Consider the following 18319-nt stretch of genomic DNA (forward strand, 5'->3'; position numbering starts at 1 on the left):
CTTTGGAAGAAATTGTTGTGGCACAAGCGGAATTGATAATGTGCAGTTCAATGATCAGTTAATCCAGAGATCTAAATATGGAATGGTTATGTGCAGATATTGTGGTAAGAACAGATGTACTAATACAGAGAGGCACGAACCTTATGAAATAGAATTGTGGTCTGACTAAAGCCCACACATCACATAGGTTGACTTGACACCAACATAATTAAAAAAAAAAAAAACCTGCATTGCTTTGGACTCCCAACCTTGCTCTTAGATGGGAACTATCTATTTTTAGTTAAACATGCAGCAGCTAGACTGTTGACAGGTCTTAAGTATTCTTAAACTCATCACTCCAAGCTTAATTTGACTATATTGGGTGACAATTTGTTTCCATGCTCAATCCAAGAGCTGGGTGTTAGCTTTGAAAATCCATCATGATGGTCCTTCAAACTATCCATCCCTTCAGGTTGGTAAGAACTCTTCTTGGTCAAGCTCAGATTTTCTTGGTGACTTCAACTATGCTGTGCATGGGCTTCATTGGAGACTATGAAGAAACACAGGTTTTCTTTGGAGGTTTGAAATCAGGATGGGAACGAACCTGTTCACAAGCCAAAATCCAGTCAAAATCTGCCCCAATTTGTAGTCCTGAACCGATGGTTTGGCCATCTTGGTTTGAGTGTTCTGGTTGAGCAGGGTGGGGCATAAGTGAAACAGATTGCTGAAATGGCTCACCGCCATTTCAACCTGATAGAGGATGGATATGTCTGACTCACTGTTAGATTTAAATGGCTGGCAGCCATTCCAGTCTAAAAGCTTGGTGGGGCCACCCATCAGCTGTTAAGTTTAAATGCAACAACCATTTAAACCCTCCCACCTACCCCCCTTCCAAAGGGAGAGAAGCAAAAACAAATGTCTTGGTTGATGCCACCCAGTTTGACTGTTCATATTCAACTGCAGGATTCTAACTGATAAACCACACTAAATATGCAGGTCATGGATTGATTAAATTTTAATATAAATTGGGCACACCGCTTGCAAAACCATAGTTAAAGCCTACTTAACAAAATAAATCACCCATGAATATTATTTTAGTAGTTTGCAGCAAAGATAAAGTGGGGGGGAAATCCAATAAAACTAATAGAAACAGTCGAAGCAACAATAAAAACAGCTGTTACTACAGATACAGTGTAAACACCTTAACATAAATGCCCTACTGGGACAATAAAGACAATATAGCACAAAGAATATTGCTCAGTGCACAAGTAACATAGATGCACTATACACATTTTAATTTTGTAAAGCTGAAATAGCCTTAGAGCTATCTGTGATCTCTTGCAATCACAGACTTTTTTTTTAATAAATGAATTTTATTTAAAAGCAGTGCATTGCACATTACAGAACTATTTCTTAAATACATTAAGCTACTGTTTTATAATACAAAATAAAGATTAGGATAAGAACCCAATATTTCCCCCCCTAGAAGACAGCTTTTAAGAAGACAGGGAAGAAAAGACCCATAAGAATACAATTTACATTTTATAACTCAGGTATTCCTTTTCATCTGATTTTACTGAATTATATAGTCAATATCATCTAAGATAGGACTCAATTTTCTACTGAAGTCTGACGTTAGTCTGTTGTGCATTAGATATGTAAGTTTTCTAATGGTTGCATATTCAGCCATTTTGTTTGACCATATACTTAACAAGTTCACTATACATTCTAATGTTATTTGGCCCCATCATTAATAACATACATTTTGGATCTCATACAAATTTAATTTTCAATATCTTTTGCATCTTACTGAGAATCGTAATATTCCCTTGCTTTTTGACAAGTCCACTTCAGAGGATCAAATGATGCATTTATATCCTGGCTGCGATCACAGATTTGTACTATAAGAACTTGGCTCAGAGGCAGGGTCAGTTATATGAACCAAGGGATTTTCCTGATAGGCATGCTCTTTGCAGTATGCGTCTCCAGTTTGAACTGTGTAACCTGTGCAGCAGGAGAACTGCATATCTGCTCTGGCCTCCCTAGCCCTCACCATTTCTCATTGGTGCTTCCCAGATTTTGTTAGGGAGTCAGAGGTCAACATGAATCTGTTGCAACTTGATGACATTTCCCACCACCAACCATCCAATTTGCACTTGGTACACATTATCATTACACAAGTATAATATGCAGTGCATATTCACATACAGTTCTGTAACTCAGACTGAAGGATTCAGTATAGTTGAGAATTCTAAACTTCCTGTCTTCTTAAGGCATGACGGCCATGGATGTCACAGCACCCACTAATTTTGTTTTGGTCAACACCAAAGTCCAAAGATCACCCAGGAACACCAATTGTGACAGTAGGAAACTCCCCAAAGGAAGCTATCTGGATAATCAGCCTTAGGGGTGGACCATTCTAATCGATCCTACACCACTGAGGTCATCACAAGGCACCATCCATCTAAATTTGGCTATTATTGCCTGCCGAGGGCAAACAAGTGTGCAAAACTTTTCACTGAACCATATAATCACATCTCACTACTGAACACCACATCAAATGTATGCTAAGCTGTATATGTAGCGACGACAATGCATTGTGACAGCACTATGTTTTTATTTTGTTAAAAGAAAAAAAATCAACATCTAGCTTTTGAAGGAAGGAAGGAAGGAAGGAAGGAAGGAAGGAAGGAAGGAAGGAAGGAAGGAAGGAAGGAAGGAAGGAAGGAAGGAAGGAAGGAAGGTCTGGCCTACATATCTGAAGGACCACATCTCTGAATACACTGCACAGGGAGCACATTGATCCAGCAACACTAAACAGTGCCCTGCCGCCCCACCTCCCAGGTAGATGCTGTGCATGCAGCTGGCATGCACATTCAGGGCCCTTGCGCCCAATGTTGGACTTCTGCTCTGACAATGATCCTGTGCCAGCATTTCCCAAAAGCTTCTCATATTGTACCTTTCAATCATGATCCATTTCAAGTTTTCTCTTTCCTTCCCTTCCAGAAAACGCGTGTGCGGGGAAGGAAAGCCTCAACATCGATTGCCAAATAAAGTTAAGTATTTTTTTTTCCCAGACACCCTTCATTTGATTTCCTGATCTTAATCTCATTTCTTCCATATCCCTCCCCTCCGCTAGCAATGCTGACACACGGCAGACTTTGGAGGGAGTTGCCGCCTCCATCGAAAGGTCACAGCTGGAGCTCTACATACATTTAAAGCTTTATTAATATTTTTAAAAACTCATTTCCTGTATTCATGAGGAAGGGAGGGGGGATTTACGCAAGGGAGCTCTGGGGTGGGGGTGGGGAAACGAGGCGACAATGAAGCAAAGGGATTCAATTTGAGCGTTCAGAATTTGAAAACTGGGTCTATCTAAAAAGGGAAGGTCAGTCTAAAAATTTTAGATATAGATGCACACAGACACAAGCTGCTGTGGGTGGTAGTTTTTAATTGTGCCTTTATTGTTAATACAGCTAAAATCTACCTCCTGGAGGGAGCTTGATCATTAGTGGCCTGTTCTATCAAATACACTGGGAAGGAAGAAAAGGGGAGGTAGAAAAACTGTCCCAGCCCTGGATGGTCTATAGTTGTGGCTTTAGCAGGGAGGCCGGCATCATGCAGTGATATTTTAAGGTCTCAACCATAGGCCTGGTGGAATAGCTCTCTTTTACAAGTCCTGAAGACCTGTTCAAGGTCCTGCAGTGCTCTGATCGCATTTGGGAGTCCTCAGAGTCCTACTTTGGCTTGAGAAATTCCTGAAGACTGGAGGCTGATGCTTGGGGAGGGCCGATTTCAGAGAAGACAGGGAGCTCAGTGGGGAGGGGACACCATAGAGTCCACCATTGTAATTTCCTCTGGAAGAAGCAATCTCTGTAGTATGGAGATCAGTGGTCATTTTCAGGAGAACTTCAAGCCAACCGCAGGTGAGCCTAGCTGGACAGAGTGATACAGAGATCAAGATGGGTAGGCCTGTTATTCTGCCTGTTGCAGGAGAAAAGAGTAAGAGTCCCTAGAAGTCAATCTTTAGAGACATACATAATGCTCCCTGATTGTTTTCCTATGGGGAAGGGAGCAAGGGCAAAAGGAAACATGCCATCCCACTCACCTGGTATGCCTATTGCATATTGAAGTAGGTACCTGAAATGCCTAGCAGTGGAGGCCTGAGAAGGGCTATGTCCTTCTGACCCCATTGACTTACGTGGATTGAGAAGAGTGAAATACTGTAAGGCAGGGGTAGTCAACCTGTGGTCCTCCAGATGCCCATGGACTACAATTCCCAGGAGCCCCTGCCAGCATTTGCTGGCAGGGGCTCCTGGGAATTGTAGTCCATGGACATCTGGAGGACCACAGTTTGACTACCCCTGCTGTAAGGTCCCTCAACAATTACAATTAGGAAAATATTCTATTTTTATTTAGTGCATTTATATGCCACCTTTTTGTTCAAGGCCAGCTTACACTGTTCTCCTCTCCTTCATTTTATCTTTAGAAGAAGAAGAGTTGGTTTTTACACCCTGATTTTCACTTTCCAAAGGAGTCTCAAAGTGGCTTACAGTCGCCTTCCCTTTCCTCTCCCCACAACAGACACCCTGTGAGGTGGGTGAAGCTGAGAGAGCCCTCATATTACTGCTCAATCATAACAGCTTTATCAGTGCCATGGCAAGCCCAAAATCACCCAGCTGGTGGCTTGTGGAGGAGGAGTGGGGAATCAAACCCAGTTCACCAGATGGGAAGCCACCACTTTTAAAGTTTTAATGACGCTTCTTGCAGTTCTTCTTTTACATTTCCGATGCTAAGACTGTATGGCAAAGGAAAGAGTGCTCGCCTTTTGATCTCCAATCTCTTTTGCATTAATAAATGACAGCTGTCGAAATGGAGCCTCCAAATCTTTGTCCAGCTGAGAAAAGAAATGGACAGATTTTACGTCAGTCCTCAAGTGCTAGAGATCGGAAATAAATAACCGAGCCTTTGATGTTGATTAGCATACCAAAAGAGTGGGGCGGAGGGTGGCTTAGATTTCCCCTTTGACTGACACAGTGGTTCTCTTATCCACTGAATGGATTTAATTAGCAATCCAGTTGTTATTTATTTTGAAAACCAGCAAACCCTGAGTAGAACAAAGCCTGACAGAAACCTTAATAAATGGTTTGGTGGGCTGAACATTTTAAATTTACCAAAAGAGTATGTTGATCCTTAACAAGTTTAGCCAAGTGTGGCATATTTTTTTAGTTATGGATATTTTAATACCCATCTGGTTCAGTTCAGGTACAGCTCCCCAAAGAGGTGAAGCAGGTGCTTGACTCAAGCGATAATTATTCAAGGCTTGGCTTACGACTGGTCATGGTGGTCACAAATGACACCTTGGCCTGCTGGACTCTGTGAAGCTTGTGGCACCTCAGTTAGTCTGTGAGAATGGTAAGACTTTGGGCCAGACCACAAGCTACAGCATTCACAGACCAGCCAGGGGTCAATGCCATTTGAAAGCTGAACTCAGTCGTTTAAAAATGGCACTTCTGACCGGGCCCATAAACGGTGAGGCCCAAGGATGTCAGCTTCCAGAGGGGACCTGGGGATCACCCAGAATTACAGCTCCTCTCCAGACTGCATTGTATCCCACTGTAATCCTTGTCCTCTCCTGATTCGATCTCCACATCTCCAGGAGTTCCCCAACCTGGGTTTGGCAGTTCTATTGCCCCAATCCCTGTCAGTGGCCAGGAGGGGGATTGGGTTTGACAGCCCTATTGGAAGCAGGTGATCCCTCCCCATACATGTTTTTTCAAGTGCTGAAGCATGCCCCACCAAGGCTAGCTTGATCCTTATGTATACTTGCAGATAATGCTTGTGGATAGACATGGTGATTGCTAGGGTCAAGGAAAGCTATTGCAAACTGGCAGGAGGGATCTTTGGGAATGGGAGTCATCTCCAGCATGCCTTTCCTCATGCTGAAGGTGCATGCCAATTATGTCAGGAGCATTTAACATAATGCGTTTGACCTAAGGCATTGCATGAGAAATGCAAAAATAAATCCAAAGCTGTTCTTCCTTAGAACCTAACGTACAAAGCATACCTATCAGTAGTGGAAATAGTGAATAATGGATCCTATGCTGATGATGTATGGCATACAGAGATGATTTAATTATGTGTGTGCTGTTGTTTAATTTTCAAAACCCCTTGACTATAGTCCTTCAGCGTGCAGATTCAGTGAGCAAGCCAGAGGTATAGGCAATTCCTTTCGAATCATTATAATAGAGACTAAAGCAGATGCTGGAGAGGGTGGATGTCCTTTGCTCTCCCTAAAAGATGCATTGGCCAAGAAGGTCAAGAGTATTCATTAGGATCCCTCAGGGAAGGGACCTGCAGACCGGGCAAGCCAGAAACAATAACTGGCTTCTTCACTGGTCCCCAGAGTCAACATAAGAAGCAAACTGTAAATTGGTGGTGCTCACATACTCAGGATAAAGAGCTATATATCACAGGCATGCACAACCCAAAGGAACTTAGAACACCCAAAGCAAAAGCTGGAGTTGCGAAGCCACTGAAAAACATGGAAACCAATGTAAGAAGGAAAGAAATATTGAACGGTCACTCCTCTCAAGTGATCTGCTAGGGATATTAATAGTTATCCCTTACTTTTCTCCCCAACAGGGATCCAAATGTCATACCCCTTGATTCCATTTTATTCACCAAGCAATAACCCCATGAAGGTTGTAAATCTGAGAGCTTTGCCCAAAGTGCTTCCAGTAATCTTCCATGGTTAGGGTAGCAAACCTCCAGGTGGGACTAGAGACCCCCCTGGAATTACATCTGATCTCCAGACTACACCAATCACGTAGCATTTATTTAAAAATATTGATTCCACTTCTTCTTGAGAAGATGGTTGTTTTGGATTGTGGTCAGCATGGAACTATACTGTACCTTACCAAAGTTCCTCCCCTCCCTAAACCCCCAGTCTTGCAGGTTCCACTCTCAAATCTCCAAGTTCTTCCAAAGCTTGTGTTGTCAACCTTATCAATGGCAGAATAGAAATCTGAAGCACCCTCAACATACTTTCCATGTCTATGGCTCCCTCCCTGATTGGAAGACACTGATGTGGACATTGAAAAAATTATATATATTTGGCAATACCAAAACATGTTTGGTTAGTGGTGGTGAGGCACTAGTTTGTTCATAGGATTGGATTTCATAGGAGCCTATGAATAAAGACCTTGGGTGTGTTTTAATTAATATTGTATTATTAATTATTAATAGATACTGGTATTTCTTAGAACTACGTTATATTCTAGAAACTCTCTGGTGCACCCTTATTATTAGGCCTACAGACATTTCCCTTTTTGTTAACTTTTTTCGTTCCTGGACTATTATGCCATACAGGTTCAGTGCAAATGAACATGATGAGGATTATTTCCTGATTAATTTAGGACTGAACGGTGGAGGTTTGTCCAACCAACACTATCCTTATTCCTCTAAAGTCTAAATGGATCTCTCTCCCCATCTATGCTCGTTCTCTCTCTCTCTCTCTCTCTCTCTCTCTCTCTCTCTCTCTCTCTCTCTCTCTCTCTCTCTCTCTCTCTCTCTCTCTCTCTCTGAAATATTATAATGATCAAATATGCACTTATATAGGAAACATTGATGTCAAAATATGCGTAGGTAGCTTCAAAGTTACTAGATTGGGTAATGAGTGCAAAGCCATTGGAAATATGACCTTCCATGCCTGGGGGCTATAACCAATCAAATGATGTCTTTTGTTTCACAGTAGATGGTACATTGTCGAGTAGCCCCATTAAAATGCCTCTTAATCATTTTATTAAATTTTTATCAAATGCTCACAAAGAGCCATTCTGCAAAGTTGAAACCTCATTCTCTAGCGAGAATTGCAATTATGTAGATGTGTACTGGCAAGGAAAGCAGCTCATTGGTAGCCTATGGACCTTAATTAGAGATTGGTTCCCCATTTGAACTTACAGTGTCTCTCCTCAATTTTAACTAAATCTATATTTTAATATATGAAGCTAATTGTTCAGGATCTGGATGGACTTAAATATTGAATTTCAATTAATACTTTTAAAAAATGTATGAGACATTCATTCCCTCCCACCCATCCCCACAGCCTTTTGGTCCTTAAATATTGGCCGGAAAAAATCAGCACATTATGGGGGGGGGGGAACTGTGCTAATGAGCACATGATCGTTTTGCTCGTATTAATTACGGCTATTCTCCTTGCCTTAACTTCAAAGTATTTTTACATCAATCGTAATTAATTCAAAAAGCCACTACAATTCATCTTTTCCAAAGGCCAAAAAAAGGACATTCCGCAGCCTGCATGAACTCTGGGCATGCTTTGCATAAAGACAAGCTGTGCATTTTGGGAGCAAGGGAGATGCTGGGCAGAGAAGGTGGATACGATTGGGCATGAGCATCGAAACCAGGCTTTCTCAATCAAGGTTTTGTGAAACTCTGGGGGGTTTCTTGTCAGCCCTGGAAGGATTTCCCAAATGGGTGGGAGTTAATTCTTTTTAATATATATATTTTAAAATTTCTTAAACATTTATCGGGTTATATGACCTCCCCCCCTCCCCCATAATGGACAATGATGGGCCTGGAGGGGTTGAGAATGTCCCCAGGTGGACATGTACACAGCTGTGCTTCCCAACCATATTCTGCACCATCACACCACTTCTGCAGTTTCTCAAAGCTTGATTAAAGTTTCAGGGGTTTCCTAATGTTAAAAAAGAACAAACAAAAAAATAATTGAGAAAGAATGCTCTAACACCAGGAAAGCTGACATTAGCTCTGAAGGTGAATTCATGCCATGCTTTCGATGGGCATTTTCTTTTGGTCTGTGCGCGATTATAAGATATTGAAAATGGATAGAGGTAATCATGTACATGCCTGGGTTACAACACTTTTGTGAGTTTATTCCAGCACTGTTCTAGGTGCTGGTATAACACCACACAAAAGGAAGGCAGTATCTTAAGGAGTTTTCTCCCAGGTTCATTGGGTTCTTTCAAGTTGAAGGAAATCCCCTTTGACTGGGGGAAGGCCACAAGTATTGTGTAGTGGTGTGCTAGCATAGAAGAAGAAGAGTTGGTTCTTATATGTCGCTTTTCTCTACCCAAAGGAGGCTCAAAGCAGCTTACAATCACCTTCCCTTTCCTCTCCCCACAACAGACACCCTGTGAGGTGGGTGAGGCTGAGAGAGCCCTGATATCACTGCTCGGTCAGAACAATGTTATCAGTGCCGTGGCCCAAAGTCACCCAGCTGACTGCATGTGGGGGAGTGCAAGATGGAACCCGGCTCACCAGATTAGAAGTCTGCACTCCTAACCACTACACCAAGCTGGCATACAGACAAGTGACTTAGTTTCACAAGCGGCTTTTAGGCCTTATTCACCTTGGAAGGTCCTAAGTCATAATTAACATTTAGTTGACTGACCGGGTTGCCAAATTTGGGGGTTGGGAAAAGCGTGGAGATATGAAGAAGAGTTGGTTCTTATATGCCACTTTTCTCTAACCGAAGGAGGCTCAAAGCGGCTTACAATCACCTTCCCTCTCCTCTCCCCACAACAGACACCCTGTGAGGTGGGTCAGGCTGAGAGAGTCCACCTGTGAGGTGAGTCAGGCTGAGAGAGCCTGAATATTAAGAAGCAGAAGAGTTGGTTCTTATATGCCACTTTTCTCTACCCGAAGGAGACTCAAAGTGGCTTACAATCGCCCTCCCTCTTCTCTCCCCACAACAGACACCCTGTGAGGTGAGTGAGGCTGAGAGAGCCTTGATATTGCTGCTCGGTGACACCCATAGGGTATTTCAAGGCAGGAGACTAACAGAGATGGTTGGCCTGCCTTTGCCACTGCTGCCTCTGCATAGTGATCCTGGGATTCTTTGGTGGTCTCCCATCCCAATACCAACTAGGGTGGCCCCTGTTTATATTCTGATCTGATAAGACTGGGCTAGCGTGAGCCATCCAAATCAGGGCTCATGTACTTATAGAATCATAGAGTTGGAAGGGACCTAGTCCAGCCCCCTGCACTATGCAGGATGCTCACAGCCCTATCGCTCATCCACTGTAACCTGCCACCCCCTTGAGCCTTCACAGAATCAGCCTCTCCGTCAGATGGCTATCCAGCCTCTGTTTAAAAATTTCCAAAGATGGAGAACCCACCACCTCCTGGGGAAACCTGTTCCACTGAGAAACTGTCGGGGACTTCTTCCGGATATAAATGTTTAGTATGAATTGTATAGATTAAAATTGAAGCATACACTTTTTTTTTTAACGAACTGAATAACTACTGGAACATATTGAGTTCCATGTTCTGAAAGACCCTTCGTGTGAGCTTTGGGAACTGTACTCTTGCTTCAGTTTTGTTTTGTTTTTGTTCTTTTTAATCTTATTTTAATCTTATTTTTCCCCCACAGTGTAAATTGGTTTGTTGTACCATCTTCCATATCAGTAAAAATAAACTCGTCACAGTGTGAACAATTGACAGGCTCCCTTTCTGTATTGATATCTGCAGGCTGAAGTTAATTGGAAAACACACGGTTGAGTCAGATCGGCCTTATCCAAATCACAAATTACTTTGGAAGATTCGTTTCTGTAAACAAAACACAGAGGGGTGATTAAACAAGTTGGGATTATACTTTTTTTTTTAAGTGTGAATTTATGAGCTAGTTGGACCTTTAGTGCAGATTTTAGCTGTCCTCGGATTTCTAGGCCAGAGTTGACGGGCAGGAGGGCATCCCTGGCCCCAAGAAGGTCTTGACACTTGGCTTGGCTCAGCATGGCCACAGCTTGATTAATAACCAAATATTGAGTGTTGGTGTGGCATAGGACAAGACCCCACAGCTGTGGTCAGCTGACCACACACCCCATTTATCCTGGCAGCCCTCCAAGGATCCCCCAATTTCTCCCACTGAAAATTCCAGGATCTCTCTCTGCTGCCATGATCCTACTCAAAGGAAAGTGCCACCTGAAGTACCGCAGGGAACACACACCTCCTTTGGTCCCCTCCAAGCCACCTGGCAGTTCAAGCTACTGGTGCCTTCCCTTAAATTCAGCCCTGCTCACACCATGTTTCCTTTTACAGAGGCCCCTAATGTGAGGAGTCCGGGCCGCAAGCCAACCTCCCCCCGAAAAGCAGGCTCCTTCCTATGCCAGCTTTATCTGTGCTGCGGCAAGCCTAAGGTCACCCAGCTGGCTGCAAGTAGAGGAGAGGGAAATCAAATCCAGATCACCAGATTAGAGGTCCACACTCCTAACCACCAAGCTGGCTCTCTTAGTTATTTAGTTGAGACAAACCAAGTGGATGGGATTTGCCAACTCAGGTGAAGTAAGTAATTAGATTGTATTCCTTCTTTTTCGTTGTCCCATAAGCACGGATTCAAATGTTCTGTTATTCGTCGTTACTAATTAGAACTCCCCTCCAAAAAGCCATTCACGGCAGATGCATTGCAGATGGACACACCTATTTTTTCCCTGTTAGTGTAAACAAAATGTCACAATACATTTGTTCAGAGAGGAATACTTATGCTAATGGAGAGAGTAGGCAGGTGTAAGAACACAAAAAGCCAGTTATTCTTTCTCTTTCACACACAAACTATACAAAACCCGGAGGGGGGAAAAAATCACCTTAGCCCTTCACATTCTTTTGTTTTAGGTTTCAGAACAACACCTGCTCGATGCAGAAAATAATTCTGCCGTTAGAATCTTTCTAAGGAGAACATTTTAAGCAGGGGGGAGGACAGTCCAGTTCTGCATCCCGGTCAGATTAATCAAATACATTTTCAATCAGGTTCTTTGCCAGTATTGGAAAGAGGAAGACTGGGAAAGGCTGTTGTTTTCAGTTATACAAATGTACCAATTTGTTAATCAGCCAGAAATCTGCATAGTATTCCAATTAAGAGATTATGGAGGGGGAGGGGGGCTGTTAAACTATTGTAAATCTGGATACCTGATGTGCATAGCATGAACATTATTTGTCAGTATAGTTGTTGAAAACCAGTTGCAAGATTTGTCACTTAGGTTCATGTGCTGGCCATGCACTTATGTATAAAGGTATTTCCAAGCAAGTTGCACCATTGTAAGATGCAGCTTGTTCCACACATGTTGGATAATGCTCTTTCAATGTGCTTTTGCAGCTGGTTTTTCCTGTGCAAAACAGGAACATCTACTTCAGCGCATTGAAAGCGCATTATCAATGACACAAGGAGCAATGAAACAAGGAGCAATGAAACAAAAAGCTGGCTGGAACCAACTAAATCAGTGGTTCTCAACCTGGGAGTCGGGACCCTTTCACAGGGGTTGCAGCAGGGCGAGCAGCTTGGCTGGGGGGGGCACTATACTGCTCTTCCTGAAGGTGCCCGCCAATTTATACACAATTTATAACCAATTTATATACAATCATGAACAATGGATCTTCACGCCATTGTTCAGTTTCGGTTTAATTTCTGTGAAAGAACCCTTGCATAATTGTATAAAAGAGTTGCGGCATTAGGAAGGTTGAGAACCACTGGACTAAATGATTTTCCACAACAGGCGTCTCCAAGTAGATCACTGAACATGAGGGAAGAAGTGAGAAAGTGAGGTAGAACAGAGGGCCTTCCCCATCCATTCATGCAACAACACCTTTCTTTTCATTGACACCTAGTTTGTAAACCCTCATCTCACCTGTCACCCTTTCAGTTGGCTTACCGAAAGTGCCCTGCGATGACCTTTATTTCCCTCTGCTCAGTTATCATGTCACATCTCCCTCATGAGATGTTCTATTCAGTGGTTAAGAACCCCTGCCTGAGATAAAATGCAATTAATTGTGGCTTCCAGCCATTTTCCTCTGAGCCAAGGTTTCTGTGCACAATTTCAAAATGGTGCACTATTAGCATTCATTGAATTCTTACTGATATATATATATTGGACTAGGGGTTGGACTAGATGGCCTGTAAGGCCCCTTCCAACTCTATGATTCTATGATTCTATGATATATATATATATATATTTGGCAGGATTACTTTATCAGTGCCAAGAGCAAAACAAGGATGCCATTCAACTGGTGAGTTAGAACTTTTAATGAAACATTTCTTAACTGAGAACGAAAGAGTTATTTGTGACTGAGCATACTGTGCCCACTTTCTTTCAAGGATACAACTCAGAAAAGAAACTAACCATTATCTTTGGGCTACAAAGCCAAATGTGTTGTTCTGATCAAAGGTGCCACTTAGAGAATGCAGCTGAAAACAGAAGAAACAAAAAGCTATTTTTCCCATTGTGTCCCTTACCCTTCTTAGTATATTGGATATCCATTGTATTAGAAAGAGAATGCATGTTTAACTACTGGCCCCTGAACTGCTGGAAATAATAGTCTTGGCTTTGAATTGTTTACATATCCTCAGAAGAGCTATCTGGTAATTATTTAGGATCATCTGCATTGTCCTTTAGTCAACTGGTTCTCCACACTGTCTTTGCCTGAAGAATCCTGTAAGCCCCTGGGCCCTAACAGGTTCCAATGATCATCGTCAACTTAACTCTCCTTAGATTAAGAAAATAGTTATTTATCAAAGGAAGCAATTCTCTACCAAAAACAAGTGATTTGCTGCCACCCTATTATTTGCACTTACTTTCAAAACAATAATTAGAAGGACACTTTGTTTTCAGTCCAGATTTGGAAAGTGTTTGCAAACCGCCATTTGCTGATTTTGAGGTCAATGGAAATGACGGTTTGAGTTCCGCTGTTCTCCAGAGATCACCCCCAAATTGAGAAATACCTGGAGATTTTGGGGGTGGAGCCTGGGGAGGATTAGAGTTTAGGAATGGACGGGGCCTCAGTGGGGCACAATGCCTTAGACTCCACCTTCAAAAACTGCCATTTTCTACAAGGGGCTGAGTGCTAGTAGCCCAATGAGAAAGAGATATCTAAGTCACAAAGTTGGATCCAGAGAGATGTGTGAGTTCTGCTTCTATAAGTGATCCTCCTTGCTTCTTTTTTTTTCTTGCTGACCTACTTCTACACCTGACAAGCCCAGGGTTCTCTGGAATGGAATAGGGAGTAGCATCAGGACTTACAGCTGGAATGACCCAAACTAGAATCTCTCCCTTGCTAGAGCAGAAAGGTCTTGCTCTTTTGCAAGGAGTTCTTTGGACCCCAGCCATGGCTTTTCATAAGAATTGAAGCTGTACCATTAATCAGTGTCTGAGGGTTCCCCCCCCCCAACTTCAGATAGAGCTTTTATGAGTGATTTTTCTCAACATTTGCTATTGTTCAGAGTCTTGGAACAACATTATACTGCAACCTAACGAATTTATAGTAATAACAGTAATTTTCCCACCATGTCCTTAAAGGCCTTTCACCACTAATTATATCTCACAACTTCAATTATCTGTGTGGAATAGGAGAATAGAAAAACAGCCGGCTGTGTTTTTAAGCATTATATATATTTTTAAACCAAACAAGACATTGTGTTTATAGCAGGGCTATGTGACCTCCATCATACTCTGAGTTATTCTCCTAATTGTCCTTCAAATGTCTTCCGATTGTTGGCCTAAATATAAATGTTCACTTTCCTGTCTAGTCAGGTGCTGATAAAGCAGAGCTGATGCTGATAAGGCAGAACTTGGTCTATGCAGGACTGCCCTTGAAGTTGCTCCAGAAACTCCAACTGGTCCAGAATGTGGCAGCTTGGGTCCTTATCAGGGTCCAGTGGAGAGCACAAATTACATCTGTGCTCCCATCTACACTGGCTCCAGATTGGAGACCGGATCAGGTTCAAGGTTCTGATCATTATTTTCAAAACCCTAAATGGTCTGGGCCCTTTGTATCTAGGAAACTGCCTCTTCCTCGATGTTCCCCAGAGAGTGTTGAGGTTAAGAGAACAAAACATGTTCAGGATCCCTGGCCTCAAAGAGATAAAACTGCCCTCAACTAGGGCCAGGGATTTTTTGGCCTGGTGGAATGCTCTACCTAATGAGAGTGGGTCCCTATAGGACTTTAAACAGTTCCACAAGGCCTGAAAGATGAAGCCACAGCACTGATAAAGCTGTTCTGACTGAGCAGTGATATCAGGGCTCTCTCAGCCTCACCTCCCTCACAGGGTGTCTGTTGTGGGGAGAGGAAAGGGAAGGCGACTGTAAGCCGCTTTGAGACTCCTTTGGGTAGAGAAAAGTGGCATATAAGAACCAACTCTTCTTCTTCTTCAGTAATATCAGGGCTCTGTCAGCCTCACCCACCTCACAGGGTGTCTGTTGTGGGGAGAGGAAAGGGAAGGCGACTGTAAGCCGCTTTGAGCCTCCTTCGGGTAGAGAAAAGTGGCATATAAGAACCAACTCTTCTTCCTCTAGAAGGAGCTCAGTGGGATATAATCCACCTTTCTGAGTGACCATTTTCTCTGGATGAACTGATCTCTATCAACTGGATATCGGTTGTAACCCCGGGAGGTCTCTAGTCACCAACTGACGGTTGGCAATCCTAATCTAAACTCTCCCCCAATGCCCGTCTCTCAAGAGCTGTTTGTGCTTATTGCCAAAGCAGAAATTTCTGGATTTGCCTTGAATGTTGCTTAAGGCAAAACTTGACGACCGCTCTGATTTGTGCCTATTGTATCCTCATTCTCGTGGGATAACTTCTTTATATTTAAACAATTCCTTTCCTCTCTAAAGTCATATTTATAAATATTGTATGATTTTTTTTTTCTCTTGCAGGAGGGCAGCGAACTTCTCCGCTGTTCAGATGTGTACTCCAACAGTAGTTCTTCAATTATATGTGCTTGAATGAATTGATTTGATGCAAAATTGTACTTCCACAGTCTGAGAGGAATTGATAACAATCTATTATATCTGTGCAGCGCCTCATAAGCATCTATACCGATCTATTTATTTCCTATCCGTGTTGTATACCATCTTTATTTTTCCCCCCGGATGATACCATTTATTTGACCAGTGCCTTATTTCACACCTTATTCAGAGTTGTATTAAAATAATAGTTTGGAATTAGAAGTAAACTTGTGTAAAATAATGTTTTTTGAACTACATCTTCTGACAGGAGTCTGAGATTAGACCAGCACTACAGATGGTTTACAGACTGTTCTCAATGTCAAAACCTGCTTTATAAACCTTTGCTTCTTTGTTGGGCCCCTGAAGATGGCATTTTTTGAGTTTAAGTTGGATTTATAGGCTTTGCCTGGATTCTGAGCACAATGCCATCCAGTGCTTGTTTGTGTCTCATCATCTCAGATTCCCAGGTTCCTTGCTTTAAAGGTAAAGGTAAAGGTATCCCCTGTGCAAGCACCGAGTCATGTCTGACCCTTGGGGTGATGCCCTCTAGCGTTTTCATGGCAGACTCAATACGGGGTGGTTTGCCAGTGCCTTCCCCAGTCATTACCGTTTACCCCCCAGCAAGCTGGGTACTCATTTTACCGACCTCGGAAGGATGGAAGGCTGAGTCAACTTTGAGCCGGCTGCTGGGATTGAACTCCCAGCCTCATGGGCAGAGCTTTCAGACTGCATGACTGCTGCCTTACCACTCTGCACCACAAGAGGCTCAAGAGGCTTTACAAACAGAATAATCTACTACCCCTTGTGGATCCAAAATATAGATGTTTGGACCACAGGGGCCAATGGTCAGCTCTTCAGTATATTCCACTTGAACAGAAGCAAACATGGATGGGTGGGAAGTTGGGTAGAGCCTCCATTAGAAGACTAAAAAAAGGCCTTGGTCAACAAGAATGAGAATCATAGGGCCAGCAGAAAAGGTCACCAAAATAAAAGGTTCTGACCAGGAAGGCCACACAAGCCAATGGAGGTGGAGGTCCTGACAGAGATCTTCTGCTAGTAGCTCCCTTCCTTACATGCTGATGTTAGGCAAGACATAGAAAGATATAATTTTTCATAAGTAGGTAAAGAAGCCACCCCTTCCACTTTCTTAGCTTGTTTGCACATTCTGTGATGAATAAGATAAGAATCTGGCCCCTCCTGGAAACTAGTGGGGGTGGAGGAGACTTACCAAGAGGAAAACCCCTGGACTTGCACTGGAAGTGATATCATCATTCTGTGACACTGCTACAGTGTTCTGGTACTTGAGCAAAAGTTGCTTCTACCATAGAGTTCTTGCCCATATAACAGTGTTACCTGGACATCACTGGCATTATGACATCATTTCCTGTGTGATGCCAGTGATGTGGCCCAGGCTTTTTTCTTTCTCCTGGTAAGTCCTCCCACTGGCCAGCTGATTGTTGGCTAGGAGGCAGGTCCGCATAGAGTGAGAATCCCATCTCCACTAGGGGGCCTGGCAACTCTAAACATCTACCATGAAGATTGAGGTGGGGGGGGATTGGCACTGAGGGAGATATATCACCCCCCCCCCCAAAAAAAAAGGCAACCATGTATATTTATTGTAAGTTCTTAATGGGAGTGACAACCATGGACTTTCTGGCAGTTCTTAGAACCATCCCTTTTCACTTTTGGCAACAACTTCAGGTAAGTACATTAAAAAAAAGTTCTGTTGTCTCTTCCTGTGGCCACGGGCAGTGGGAACTGGGAGCAGCTGATACCTGCCCCCACTGAAGTCTAGGCAGCCCTATACTGGCAGTACAGTCCTTAACAGATTTATTACTCCTTAAGTCCATTAAAGTCAATGGCTTACAAGGTTCTAACTCTGCTTAAATCACATTGTGTGTGACTGAAATAAAAAGAAACGGAAATGCCAGGCTTCCCCTCTTCTGTGGCTTCACTCAGGGACACCCGAACAAAGCAAAATATTCAAACAGAATATTCTGCCTGATGACTGAATGAAAAACAAGCCAGATTTGACGGCATTCTGTTGGAGCCAATGAGGAAATTACAGCCGTGATCGACACGCTTGCTACAAGTCTCCGCAATGAACTTTACATCTAAGAATGCATAAACATAATTTGGATATATAAATAAACATATCGAAACAGCAATAATTTATATGCTGGATTTGCATAATTTGAAAGGTTGCATACTACGCAAATTAGACTTCTTGGAGTTAGGCTCCCAGAAGATGACAACTCATATTATGTCAAGAGATTTTATTAGCACCTTCACTGAGAAAAAAGTGAAAAGCCAGTGCAGGTTTGTTGGGTGGATTTATCCTGGGTTTCAAACCCCCAGAATGGGCCATAATTAATTGTGTGTGTGTTTGATTGTGGCTAAGGCTGCCATATTTTCCTTTCCTTTCCTCCAACAAACAAACCTCTATGAAGGCTGCCATATTTACAATGCCATTCACCAACAAAATTACACAATTCCAAGTCCATTGATTTAGCACAGTGTAACTCTGCTTACAGTAACACTGTAAGGCTCCAGGCTGCAGAGAACTTTTCTGTGAGTGAAGTCCA

The 18319-nt window shown here is 42.8% G+C and overlaps 1 long non-coding RNA gene across 1 annotated transcript; it reads right to left on the reverse strand.

Moving 5' to 3' along the window:
• Window positions 1–10452: 10452 nt before the first annotated feature.
• LOC143823951 (uncharacterized) lies at window positions 10453–17083 on the reverse strand. Its single transcript, XR_013226654.1, has 2 exons — window positions 16963–17083; window positions 10453–10569 (listed from the first exon to the last, which is right to left on the reverse strand). It is a non-coding gene; the product is annotated as an uncharacterized LOC143823951 (long non-coding RNA).
• Window positions 17084–18319: the final 1236 nt, after the last annotated feature.

This window comes from Paroedura picta, chromosome 14 (genome assembly GCF_049243985.1).
Source record: "Paroedura picta isolate Pp20150507F chromosome 14, Ppicta_v3.0, whole genome shotgun sequence".
Taxonomy (NCBI): Eukaryota; Metazoa; Chordata; class Lepidosauria; order Squamata; family Gekkonidae; genus Paroedura; species Paroedura picta.